Below are 11,665 nucleotides of genomic sequence, written 5' to 3'. Positions count from 1 at the left end.
TGGGTCAAAAAAGTCAGAGCTGAGATGAAGAACCAGCTTTGGTTTGGTCCATAGTTATAACACATTAAATAGGGATTCAGAGGTTTCTAGTGTCAGGACATCCTACTTGCAGCTAGTCACTGTCTGCCCTTCTTCTCTATTTCCTGAAATGTTCTGTTTGTCATGAGAGAATCGTACAGGATGTCTCTTCAAGATTCTCATTCCATTCCTTAGGTGGAATGGAGTCAAAGATCCAGCCCATGGTCACCGTGTCAGACAGCCTGCAAGGCTTCCCACTGGGCTGAAAATTTGGCAACTGGATTTGCAGTGGCAGCATCAATTGCCTCAGCTCCCACAGCTGCAGAAATTAACACTGCTACTACTTGTCCCACTGTCAAATTTCCAGCCCCATGGGTCACATCCAGAGAGCAAAGCTGTGCAACCTGGGGCTGGAATTTTGGTAGTGAGAAATACAGTAGCTGCCATGGTGCCTGAACCTGTGACAATTATGCTGCAGTTGTGTCACGGGGCCAGAAATTTGACAACTAGATGCTACAGCTCCACAGGCTGGACACAGTCCATTAACTGGCTCTGCACAATTCATCCAGCCCAAGGACTGGTTCGGCACGGCAACTCTGGCCCAGTTTTGCACTGATTCTGAGGACAGTATCATGATCATGACCAGACCTCATTTGGGAGCCCTCCAGGAGGCCTTACATGGATTGCGGAATGCAGGATCACAAAAAAGGGCCCTGCATAAGGTCCCTCTACATGTCAGGACCTGTGGAGAGAAAAGACAACTAGAATTTTGAAGACCAGGAGGACAATCTTTCAGATTTGTCACTGAAAGCTGTCCAGGCAAACAGGGGTGTACACTTGCAGCAGCACAAATAGTAGCAGCACAAATTTATGCTGCTACTTTGTGCCACAGTGCATACCCCTGCATATGCACTTTGTTGCAGCACACATTGCCCTACTGTGGGCAAACTGCCCTGTCCCAGCTCCCAGCATACTGGAACAGCTGGGACACAAATGGAGCATAGAGATGCTCTGGCAGTGTCTCCCTGGGGAACCAAGCCTCCATTAGTTATGGCACACGCTACTGTAATGTGTGTTGTGCCACTTTTTTTCCTGGTGCTTTATTTTTTTGCTACCCAGAAATCCTGGTACTAAATTTTGCATGTTTTAATGTTCCACGTGTGCAATTTGTGGCACCACAAACCACACACCCCTGCTTGTCTAGATGTGGCCAAAGATCCTAAGTTTACTCCATGGTGGTCACAGTTTGAGAAAAGATGCCTATGCAGGTGCAGAAAATTAAAGAATATCAAATGTTTTTATTAAACAGTTCAATAAATGGATATTTATTCAATGAAATATGTTCATTTGCATAACTGTCCACATACACTCTCTCTCACCAGAAAACGTGTCAGCAAAGAGATACTGAAGTCAGGCACATGAACTTTTATAGCTGCAGTTCTGAGAATCTGGGTCTAAGGATACAGAGAGATGAACAAACTATACCAAATTAAAAAGGGCTGGACAGATTTACTGCCCAAGAACTGACCCCCAGCGCTTCATGGGGCCAGTCCAATTCTGAGGGAAGTGGAAGCTCAGCTGAGGCAGTTCACCCCTCAATAAAATGTGTTTCTGCAAGCTTCTACTTACTGTGGGATAGGAGCAGACTCATGAAACATTACTGTGGAACACCTAAGTCTAAATCCCATTTATTTTCATATGCACAGAGGCCCTTATGGAGTACTGTTACTGCAGGCTTTGGCACTTGCACATAGTTTGGGATTCAGCATATAGGAAAGGGTGGAAAGTGGTCAGGGAAAAGTCTCTCATGGGACCCTGGGCAGAAGTGAGGTGATCATTTTTATCTAGTGCACTCTCCAGCCCTTCCCTGGAAGCCAGGGGGCTGAACAGTCAGGAAGGGAAGACATGTAGTCACACAGATGATGCAGATCAAATATGGCTCAGTAAGATGTATCCTGCCCTGAAAAGGAGGTTGGTAAGGGGGAAAATGGACTCTAGCTGAGGGCCCTACTGCCTGTGGGATAGAAACAAATCACGGTGTAGTATAATTTAGTGGTTCTTATTAGACTTGAGGCACATCTTGGAAAATGCCAGCTTTTAGTTTTAGTTTTCAGCTTTTAGTTTTCTGTCTACAGAAAAACAGCAGAGCAATTCTTCTGTTGGAAAGAATTTAAAAGGACTACAACAGGTCAGAGTGTTTTTAACTCCAATTCCTATATGAAATCTCTGGGTTTATTCTGTAAAACATGTTTGCAACATCTAGTACTGCTAATATTGCATGGCACCCCACAGCACACTTGAAAAGATCTCAAGGCACCCCAGGGTGCTGTGACACCCTGGTTGAGAATCACTGGTCTAGCCATTTTATCAATTGGAAATTAAATGACAAATGCAATGGGCCAGCATAAAGAGCACACTCCCCTCTCTAGATGTGAAGTACCTTGAACCCAGATTTCTTACACCTGGGCAACTGGGCTAAAATTTGGGAGGGCTCTCTCCCTCTTCCACTGTACTAACATGCAATAAGTCCTCCACCCTGCAACATTCAACTTGATTTTATGTGTTCTTCTGTTTTTTTCCCTACAAGATATGAATGCTTATGAATGATCTTGTATCTTACCCATCTGCATGGACTCTTTGTCTCACTTGTATTGTGAATATCTTCAGCTCCAGCCCTAAAAACAAACCAAAAGTATAAGGACTGAAGTCTAAGAAAAGACACAGAGAATTATGCTATAACCAACTACAACTACAAATATTTAAATTAAAGCTCAGTTTGATATTATTTTGGATTCTAAAATATATACTTCAATTTTAAAGTTTTATGGTGAGCTCTGATTTCGATTAAATATTTCTGATTAATAAAAAATGAAAACCTGAAAAAACATCAGTGGAGTTTTTTCACTGAAACCTTTATAAAAAATTAAAAGAAAAATAACAACAACAAAAATGCATATTGTGATGGAATGGAGGAAGGATGAGAAGAACTGTACCTGCAGAGCCAGCAGGGAGTGGCGAAACAGTGGCGAGAAATGGTGCCGATTAAAAAGACGACCGCTGGGGAAACCCCAGCACCAGTGTGGTCACACTTTGTAAGCATGTGCTGCTGCCACTTCATGGGAAGGAACCCTGTGCCCAGGTTAAAAGCAGCCAGGTCCATGGAGATGGACAGACCAGAAGTGAGGTCCAGAAGCCCCAGAAGTGGCAGGCGGTGGAGAGCAGCCTGTCAGCAGCAAGCCCACCAAGACAGCTCGGAGGAACAGAGTGACTTACCGGCAGGATTGTCCTGGCAATTGGCAGATGACTGGGACCTGAGCAAGGACGTCGAACCTGAAAGAGAAGATAGAGACGTTAGTTGAGAGGAGTTGTGAGTAGAGTGGGGCAAGAATAGCTCACAGTGGACCCCATTCTGACCGTGGATCCTACGGTCAGCAGGGTCTCACAGGACAAGGACCAAGTGGTCCAACTCTGGGCTGAAAGACTGTAAGAATGAACTAAGATCCGGAGTAATCTTTGAATTGTGTATGGTTTTGTTTTATGCATTATCTACTTCAGAAGGCACTACAAGAGAATATAGTCTTCGTACCCATAACCATCTATTTAAGACCTCAGAGGTTGGTGTAAGGTGGAGTGTAGGGGAGGTAGAGCCCCAGAAGATGGTGCCAGGGCTGGATTAAGTACAACATGCATGAGGATTAAGAGCTCCCTCCCAATTTATATTTAAGAACAAGTCGTGGCAGATGAGAGTGGTTGGTCTTACTCCAGTTCCAGTTATACAAGGCTAGGAGCAAGCTGTCTGTCTGTAGGGGAACTGAGACTGAAAGAGATCAGGTGGAAAAGTTGAGGTGCATCTCACGAGATAGGCACGGGTGCTTCCACACATATACAAAACTACATACATACATTTAATTTTTTTCTTAGGCACAAAAGTCATTCCCTGGTCAGCTTTGATTAGAAGGGAAGACTCATGCAGAACATGAAACTTAAGGTTGTAGGCATCAACAAATGTTCATTCTTTCCTGTCCTAGAGGCACGCCTAAGCCTTGGAAATGACCCATTTGTATATGACTCAACCAACCACAGCACATATTTGCTGAACACTTAGCTTATTTTATTTGGGTAAAAGATCCTGAGCATGTACGTCACTTCAGAGACAATAGACAATCCAATATGCTGATTTTTTTTAAAAAGTACAGCCCATAAAAAAGGAATCTGAATATGATATTAGAAACTGAATGTTTGTGTGTATTATGGTAACTGCAAAATTGAAAATAGAGGTTACAATGGTCTTGTGCAGCTTCCATCACAGCTCCATAGTGATCTTGTAGAGTTTCCCTACTGCGAGCTCCACCTCCCCACCACCCCAGGAAGAATTCTTAAAAAACAAATGAAACATTTTCTTTCCCAATGAAATGCTTCATGAATGGGCACTGGAAAAGGGAAGACTGTGGTCAGATTTAATGGTAATTATGCTATGAGACATTAAAAATTCTCACTTTTAATAAAAAAAATTAAATTCTCACTTGCATTCCTTCACACATCCCCCACCGCCTATCTCTACCCATTGTCTTCCAAACTTTCACTCATTTACAATTTTCACAGAGTTCTTGTTACATTTTAGTTTCTTTTTCCTCTTAGAGAACTCATAACAGCTGCAGAGTCTCCCTATGCCTGATGAAGGGTGTTTGTGCTGGAAAGCTTGAAAATAACTTTTTTCTACCTATTTTAGTTGGTTTAATAAAAGCTATCACATCTACCAAAAGAACCTTGCCTACCTATGTCCGTAGACCAACACAGCTACAAGCAACAACCCTGCACTTTTAATAAAATCATCTGTATTTGCCTGTCAGCTTTTTTGCTTGGATTAGAATACCAAGTGTTTTGTCTGGAAGCAACCTTTAATTCCTAGCCATGTCTGATGTGACAGCCAACTTTTAGGATTTCTTCAGCAAACTAAGGCCCTGGACAGATGTTCTGTTTTGAAGCACTTCAAGAGACCAAAGCTTGAGAGGTAAAGCAGAAATTCCTGCTCTCCAGTGAGGGGACTGAAGAGGATTTCTTGCATGCCATCAGCTCCAGAAGGTCCTGAGGACAGCCAAGCACACACGAGAATACTTATTAGCTGTCCATCATGCTTTCCCCCTCCCTTTCCTGATAAGGCAAGTGCATTAGAGCTGCAGGACTGAACAACTCCCTATTGTGGCCCTGTTATGCAGAGCACCACTACTACATGTCACCACAGCAATTTTTGAAGTCTTCATAGTTTCATAGATTTAGGGTCGGAAGGGACCTAGTAGATCTTCTAGCCCGACCCCCCGCCAGGGTGGGAGAACAACAAAACCCCAAAACAAGAAACGGGACTCAAATGTGTCCAGCCAGGTAGGCATCCAGCCTCTTCTTAAAGACCCCCAGGGTAGAGGCCAGCACCACTTCCCTTGGAAGTTGGTTCCAGCTCCTAGCCGCCCTAACTGTGAAGTAGTTTTTGCGGATGTCCTCAGGCAGGGTGACATGTGGAAGATATTACACACCTGTACAGCATTTGAAATGCTTTGCATCTGAAAGTGCTCCCAACTGGAATGGAATTTGAAGTGCTTCAAATGTTCTTCTGTCCATAGACCTAGCAGTTAATCTTTGAGTTTTGTTAGGCAGATTGAATCTAAAAGAGTCTGAGAGTCCCACAGACTTTAATTGAGATAGGGGTTTTATAGACTTTGAATTACACTTGGTCTTGCAAGGAGTTTATATTACAGACTGGCATCTAAAGAAACAGAGCTAAGCATACAGCATCTAATGTGTGGTAAGAATGTTCTGTTCTTAGAAGATTTGATCTAGGAGACAGATGCTGGAAAGCTCATCACACATGGTCATTTTCTAACAGAAATGATGTTGCATCTGAACTTTATTAAAATGGCCACAGAGAAATTAATTTGGAAGCTGGTGGTTGGCTTAAGGAGCAGGGAGAGTGGCCCAGCTACATTTAATGAGGGACAATTATATTTACATACAGTGACAATTTTGAAGCAGCAATGCCTGGACAGCATTGTGAAAAGCAGCAGATGGAAAGCCTAAAAGATGCACACACACACACACACACACAATTGTTCAGAGGCCATGTGAAGCACTCTGCAGTCCAGAGCAGGTGGAAATGGAAGAGGATCAAAGTCAGCAACAGGAGGATGAAGCAGAGTTCCACAACCAGTTGGTTATGAAAAAAAAATTAAGGAGCTTGGATAAGTTTATGAAAGAAAGAGGATGATAGAAAAGGGAGTTCTGGCTCTCCTGTCAGGGTATGGGATGCATGGAGTTGTGCTTGCAGTCCCCAGGGTGCAGTGCAGAGGGAAGGCTACCTGGTTATCCCAGGCTTCTAGGCTTTGCTCTTTGCCACATGGGGCCAGGAAGGACTTTCCCCCCCCCCCATTTGCTGTGAGTGTCAGGCATTGTTTGTTTTTGGGTTTTTTTATCATCTTCCTCAACAGCATTGGGCATTGGCCACAGTCAAAGTTGTGGATTTTGACTGTAGGCAGCCAATGTTCCTTCTGGGACTTAAAAAACCCAGAGGTTCCCAACTAGAGGGTTTTGCTCTTTTGCTTAGTTTGAGACTGTAGTGGGTTTGGAGGATTTGCTCATTCAAACATACAGTCTTTCAGGTTCACTTACGGTCTTTTCCACTATCTTTATTCCTCCAGGGCAAATTCCCTCGCATTGGGAGTCAACGTAACAACTCAGTTCATAAACCAAATGCTTGTATCAGATAGGGTCTTCTCCCACACCCAAAGAGAGTCTTCAGGCATGGTTCTGCTGCTGCCTGCCCACTCTCTCCTTTGTCCCTCCAGTCTCTTCAGTAACAGGAAGGTTCACTCTCAGTCTCTCTGTTGCATTCATGGTCCTCTAGGAGAGAGAAACTCCTAGCACGATCCCCCAGCTCCTCCATGAGCTGACCCACTGGCTCTAACCTACTCAACACTCCACTCTTGCTTGCAGCTGTCCAACTTCCAGCTTCTAGCTCGCAGCATCCAGCCCACAGCCCTGTCTCTCCCTTTTAGCTGCCTAGATGCCAACTAGTTATCTGCCTCTGCTGGTCCTGTTCCCTAGACAGTCTATAATCGGGTTTTGCTACCTGCAGCTGGGCTAGTCCTCCTTGCAAGCCTAAAATCAGTTGCTTGTTGCCTGCAGCCTCTGAAAGCATACAGGCTGCTATAAGCTCCCTGAAAATACACAGTCTGTTAGAGAGACCAATCACCACATCTGGGATCAGGAAGGAATTCCACCCCATGGTCAGATTAGTGTGAAGGATGAGGGTTTGGGGCCTTCCTCTGTAACAGTGGGCATGGTCCCCCTCCTTGGATCTCTTGAGCATATTTTAACAAATTACTTCCTGTCCTTGCATTAGTAGGAGGATATCAAGAAGCAAATATTTGTTTAGAAAGATTTAGACTGGCTGATCCTGATCTGAGCAAAGGCTTGGAGTAGCTGACCTGAGGTCCCTTCCAACCCTACTTTACTGTGAATGCTACTTTTCTCTTCTGTGAAGAGAAGACAGTTCCAACTAGTATTATATAGGCCTGGTGCTTCAAAAGAGTTAATTTTCCTAAGCCAAGTAAAACTGTGAGTGAAAGATTAGGAAAACAAAATATTAGAAAAAATATGAATAAAAAGTAGGGTTTTTGAAAGAAGACTTTTTGAATGCCCCAAACCAATCCCATCTTTAGATGGGCAAGAAACACTAGCCTGGCTATCTTTAGCTACCTGAGTGGCATTTTGGACCCCAAACATCCATCTTAGATCCTTCGCCCTTTTGGGAAGAAGCAAAACTCTGATTATGTCACAAAAAAACATGCAGCAGAGGAGGTTTTGTTCCTATCTTATAGCCCAAAATCCTAGTGGTTACGGCACTTGCTCAGGGACCATGTTTACATGAGATAATCACTGACTGTGCAGTAGCATCGTGTGTCAGGAAGTGTAATGTAATGCTACTGCACAGTAGTCACAAGGTACTGTGCAGTCAGTGTCACAAAACAGCCATTCCTTGGTGACTAAGCAATACTGTGCAGTTACTGCACAGTCATTTAATACTTGTTTACATAAGTACTAAATATCTTGTGTAGACACAGCCAGGGAGTGGGAGACCTGGGCTCCAAAAGTGCTCTAACCACCAGGCTGAGGCATAGGCATTGTTCAGAGACCCCTCCCATCCTCCTGTTGAAGCTGGCCCACTGGGCAGCCAAGAAGGGAAGATAAATAGGACCGGGGTATACAGCAGAGGCAGCCAGAGGAAGCAAAGCTTGGTTAAATGGCACTGCCCCAGAAGGGAGGGGGCTTTGGGTCCTGACCTCTGCCCCAGTAGGGCAGAAGCTATATCACTGATATCTATTCTTTTCATTAAGGACTGTTCAATGCAAAATGTAGAAGCACCATTAGAGATTGTGGTTTGGACACTTGCATGGTGAATGGCAGATCTGGGTAACTTTTAGGACAGGCTGGATGAAGACATCCTCCAAGTCCAGTCCAGTGATGCTGAAGCTGGGCCCCAACAGATAGCCAGAGTCCTGAGGCCAGAAGAACAGGACGCAAAATGGAGTATTAATCTATTTCAGTGTTGTGGGTGCTACCCTTGGAGGAGGAAACCATGGTTCTAGTCCCTGCTTCTGGGTTATTCCTTGCTTTTAATCAATGACTATCTAAACGTACAGTAGCACATTTGCATGCTTTTTTAGTGACGCTTAATGTGCAGCAGACTATTTTAATGTCACAGCTTATGTGATGCTTTAATGTGCAGATGTAAAATAGTCTAATGCACATTAAAGTGCATGTGTAGACATGTGCTGTTAGTCTCAAGTCAGGCAGAAGTTAAGGTAGGGTGATTAACTGGAATCCTACCTTAGAGGCAAACTGGTTTAAAAAAGCATGAGCTATCCATCTCTACCATCTAATGAAGTAAGTTGTTGCCTATGAAAGCTCATGCCTTTCTGAGCCAATTAGTCTCAAAGGGCATTTATACATGTTCTCTGGCTGGGGGGGAGACAGCTGCTCTAATTAAAGTACCTGGAGCATCATGTGTATCAGTGTCCCCACAGTGAAAAATGGCAGTGAGGATGCTTTAACTAAAGCTCAAATGAGCTGTTATACATGTGATGCTGGAGTCTGCTGGAGCGCAGTAATTACCACGCTTCAGCAGACTTAATTAACTGAGTCTGCTCCAACGTGCTGTAATTGCAGCACGTTGGAGCCACCTCACTACGCATCTAGAGGCACCCTAAGGTGCCATCCTACCCCACCTTCTGCATAACCGTTTTAGTCAGAGGCAGTTGCACTGCTGCAGGAGACCAATTAGACTGGAACTCAGAGACACAACATGATTGCTAGTTCGCCCCTTGCTACCAGCCTTTATCCCTGGAGAAGAATGATTTTCCTTTTAGCGTTGGTTCAGTTCTGTTGGCTGGTACACTGCTGTGGGCAGAGCCTTGTCTCTATACAGCCACATCCACCTACACAGGAGGATGTGGATAGCAGCCCCTTCTCTCTGAAAAACTACCCATGACAAAGGTAGGCAACCCCAGGTATAAAAAAAGGAACCTTATGACTGCTTACTCCTCTCACATGGATACATAAAGCTTCTTACTATCTCACTCCTGCTGCAAACAACATTGCTGAAAAGTGCTAACTCTGGGGGGAAAATAGAAACCAAACAGCACAGCGCATTAAATAGCAATGAAATTAAAGGGAGGCCCATAATGTATTAAAACTGTAAGCATAGACTTCTGAGGAAATATTAACTATTTCCTAGTAAACTGACCTCTCCACACATGGCTCTCGCTGTGACAGCTCTGCTGGGTCCTCCACCCTCCTCTGCCTCCTTGTTGCTTTTGTTTCAGTGTCTTCTATAATTTCACTTCTATTCTTGACCTTTAAAACATTTAAGACTTTATGTTTTCTCCCATTTGCTTTTAACAAAGACATTTTGTAAAGAAAATAATGAAATGATTAATTTTAACAGAGTTCAAACAGATTTTAAAAGTTTCCAACTACAACACAGGATGAAACACATACACTATTAATGTACCAGCCTCTTTACTCATATTTCTAGCTTCTGTTGTGGTGGGAGACAACAACAAGTTATTGTCATATGGAGTTTAATATTAAAAGAAAGCAAGGTACTTGAGACATTTAAATGCTTAAAAATGTAGATATGCAATTTTGAAAATCTTTGTTGCAGTTGTTCTGCTTCTTCAGGTGCCTAAACACCCTTAAAAATCTAGCCCTGAGGCCTCAAACAGCAAAGGAATTCAGAATAACTTTAACTTCTTCCTGAAATATACCATGTAGGTTGGTATTTTAGAAAGTTACTTCATTACTGTAAAAATATTTACTGTTGCACTGACTCAACTGATGGAGATAATTAGTGCAACAGGTCAATTTCAAGTCACTGGGTCTTCTGTGGAAGAAGTCCACCTTAAGCAAATGGGATCATTCCTGAATCTCATTCAAAACTTGTCAAGGTCAGTAGAAAGACTTCCATTCTCATTAGTGAACTATGGATCAGACCCAAATTATTTAAGTTCATTACATGCTTATATGCCTTGCTTTACTGGGATCTAAAGGAAGAGAAATACCAGATTTGTTGTCTTGTTATTTTATGTATCCTAATATATGCATTCCCGGCAGCATGTTTTTCCTTTTCTAGCCCATGCACTATAAACCTTAAGTAAAAATATTACTTACAGAGTTACAAGCATCCAAATTTGCTTCTTTTCCTGTAATATTTAATATATTTAATATTTAAGAAGGACCTTTTTCACTTATTTACAACAATATAATGCCTGCATTGCATCTTAATTTCAGGGAATTAGACAAGAGCTATAGAAACAGCTTAGAGACTATTTTGGACTTGCATACTGAGAATGGGTGTATACTTTGTTGTTTATACAAACAGCATCATTCTTTCAGAATGAGAACTCCAGCCTGTGAAGGCTATATCATGGAGCAATGGAAGCAACTGTTTTTCATGAGCTAGCTAAGGTCTGCTACTGAAAAACATTCGTGTAATACAATCTAAGAAAGGGTTCAGCATAAAACTGTTATATCCATAAACAAATGCTTTTAAAGGTGGGGGGGAAACATGGGAAGGATATTGTATGGCAGAGGTCATCAGGGGAGCCTATCATGCAGTCTTCCAAAGTTCCTGTCTTGAGCATGAGGACTAATACACATGGAAATGCATGCCGTGTTGTTTGTTTTCCTTTCTTTTTTTATTTCATAGAAATTAAGGCCAAAAGGGACCATAAGATCATCCAATCTCATGCTTATCACAGCCATCATATTTCACCCTGGGTGTATCTACATGAGATGCTTTACTATACAGTAGACTAATCTATTGTGCAGTAAACCACCACCATGTAACCATGTGCAGCAGCTACTGTGCTATAAATTAGTCTACCACGCAGTTAGCTAGTACCTGTAAATACAGGTACTAAATTAACTGTGCAGTAGCGCTTGTGTAGATGCTGACCAGAGAATCCCTGCCCAGCCAGGGGCTCACTGCCAGCTGCCCCATAGGCAGGACAGCTTCTAGGTAGCCCAGGGCTGGGCAAAATGCAGCTCGGGGGCCAGATGCAGCCTGCCAGGCCATTCTATCCGGCCCGTGGGGGCC

At 43.2% G+C, this 11,665-nt stretch overlaps 1 long non-coding RNA gene across 1 annotated transcript in view; it reads right to left on the bottom strand.

Moving 5' to 3' along the window:
- Positions 1-9,318: 9,318 nt before the first annotated feature.
- The window catches only part of LOC109301010, a 3,576-nt gene continuing 1,229 nt past the window's right edge, over positions 9,319-11,665 (bottom strand). Inside the window, exons 2-3 of the long non-coding RNA XR_002098404.1 lie at positions 10,738-10,769; positions 9,319-9,921 (exon numbers count right to left, since the gene is read on the bottom strand). This is a non-coding gene — a long non-coding RNA (uncharacterized LOC109301010). The remainder of the gene's footprint in view (positions 9,922-10,737; positions 10,770-11,665) is intronic.

The sequence above is a fragment of the Gavialis gangeticus genome, unplaced genomic scaffold, assembly GCF_001723915.1.
Source record: "Gavialis gangeticus isolate Ggan-Ray unplaced genomic scaffold, GavGan_comp1, whole genome shotgun sequence".
Taxonomy (NCBI): Eukaryota; Metazoa; Chordata; order Crocodylia; family Gavialidae; genus Gavialis; species Gavialis gangeticus.
This window is presented reverse-complemented; position numbering and strand designations above follow the sequence as displayed.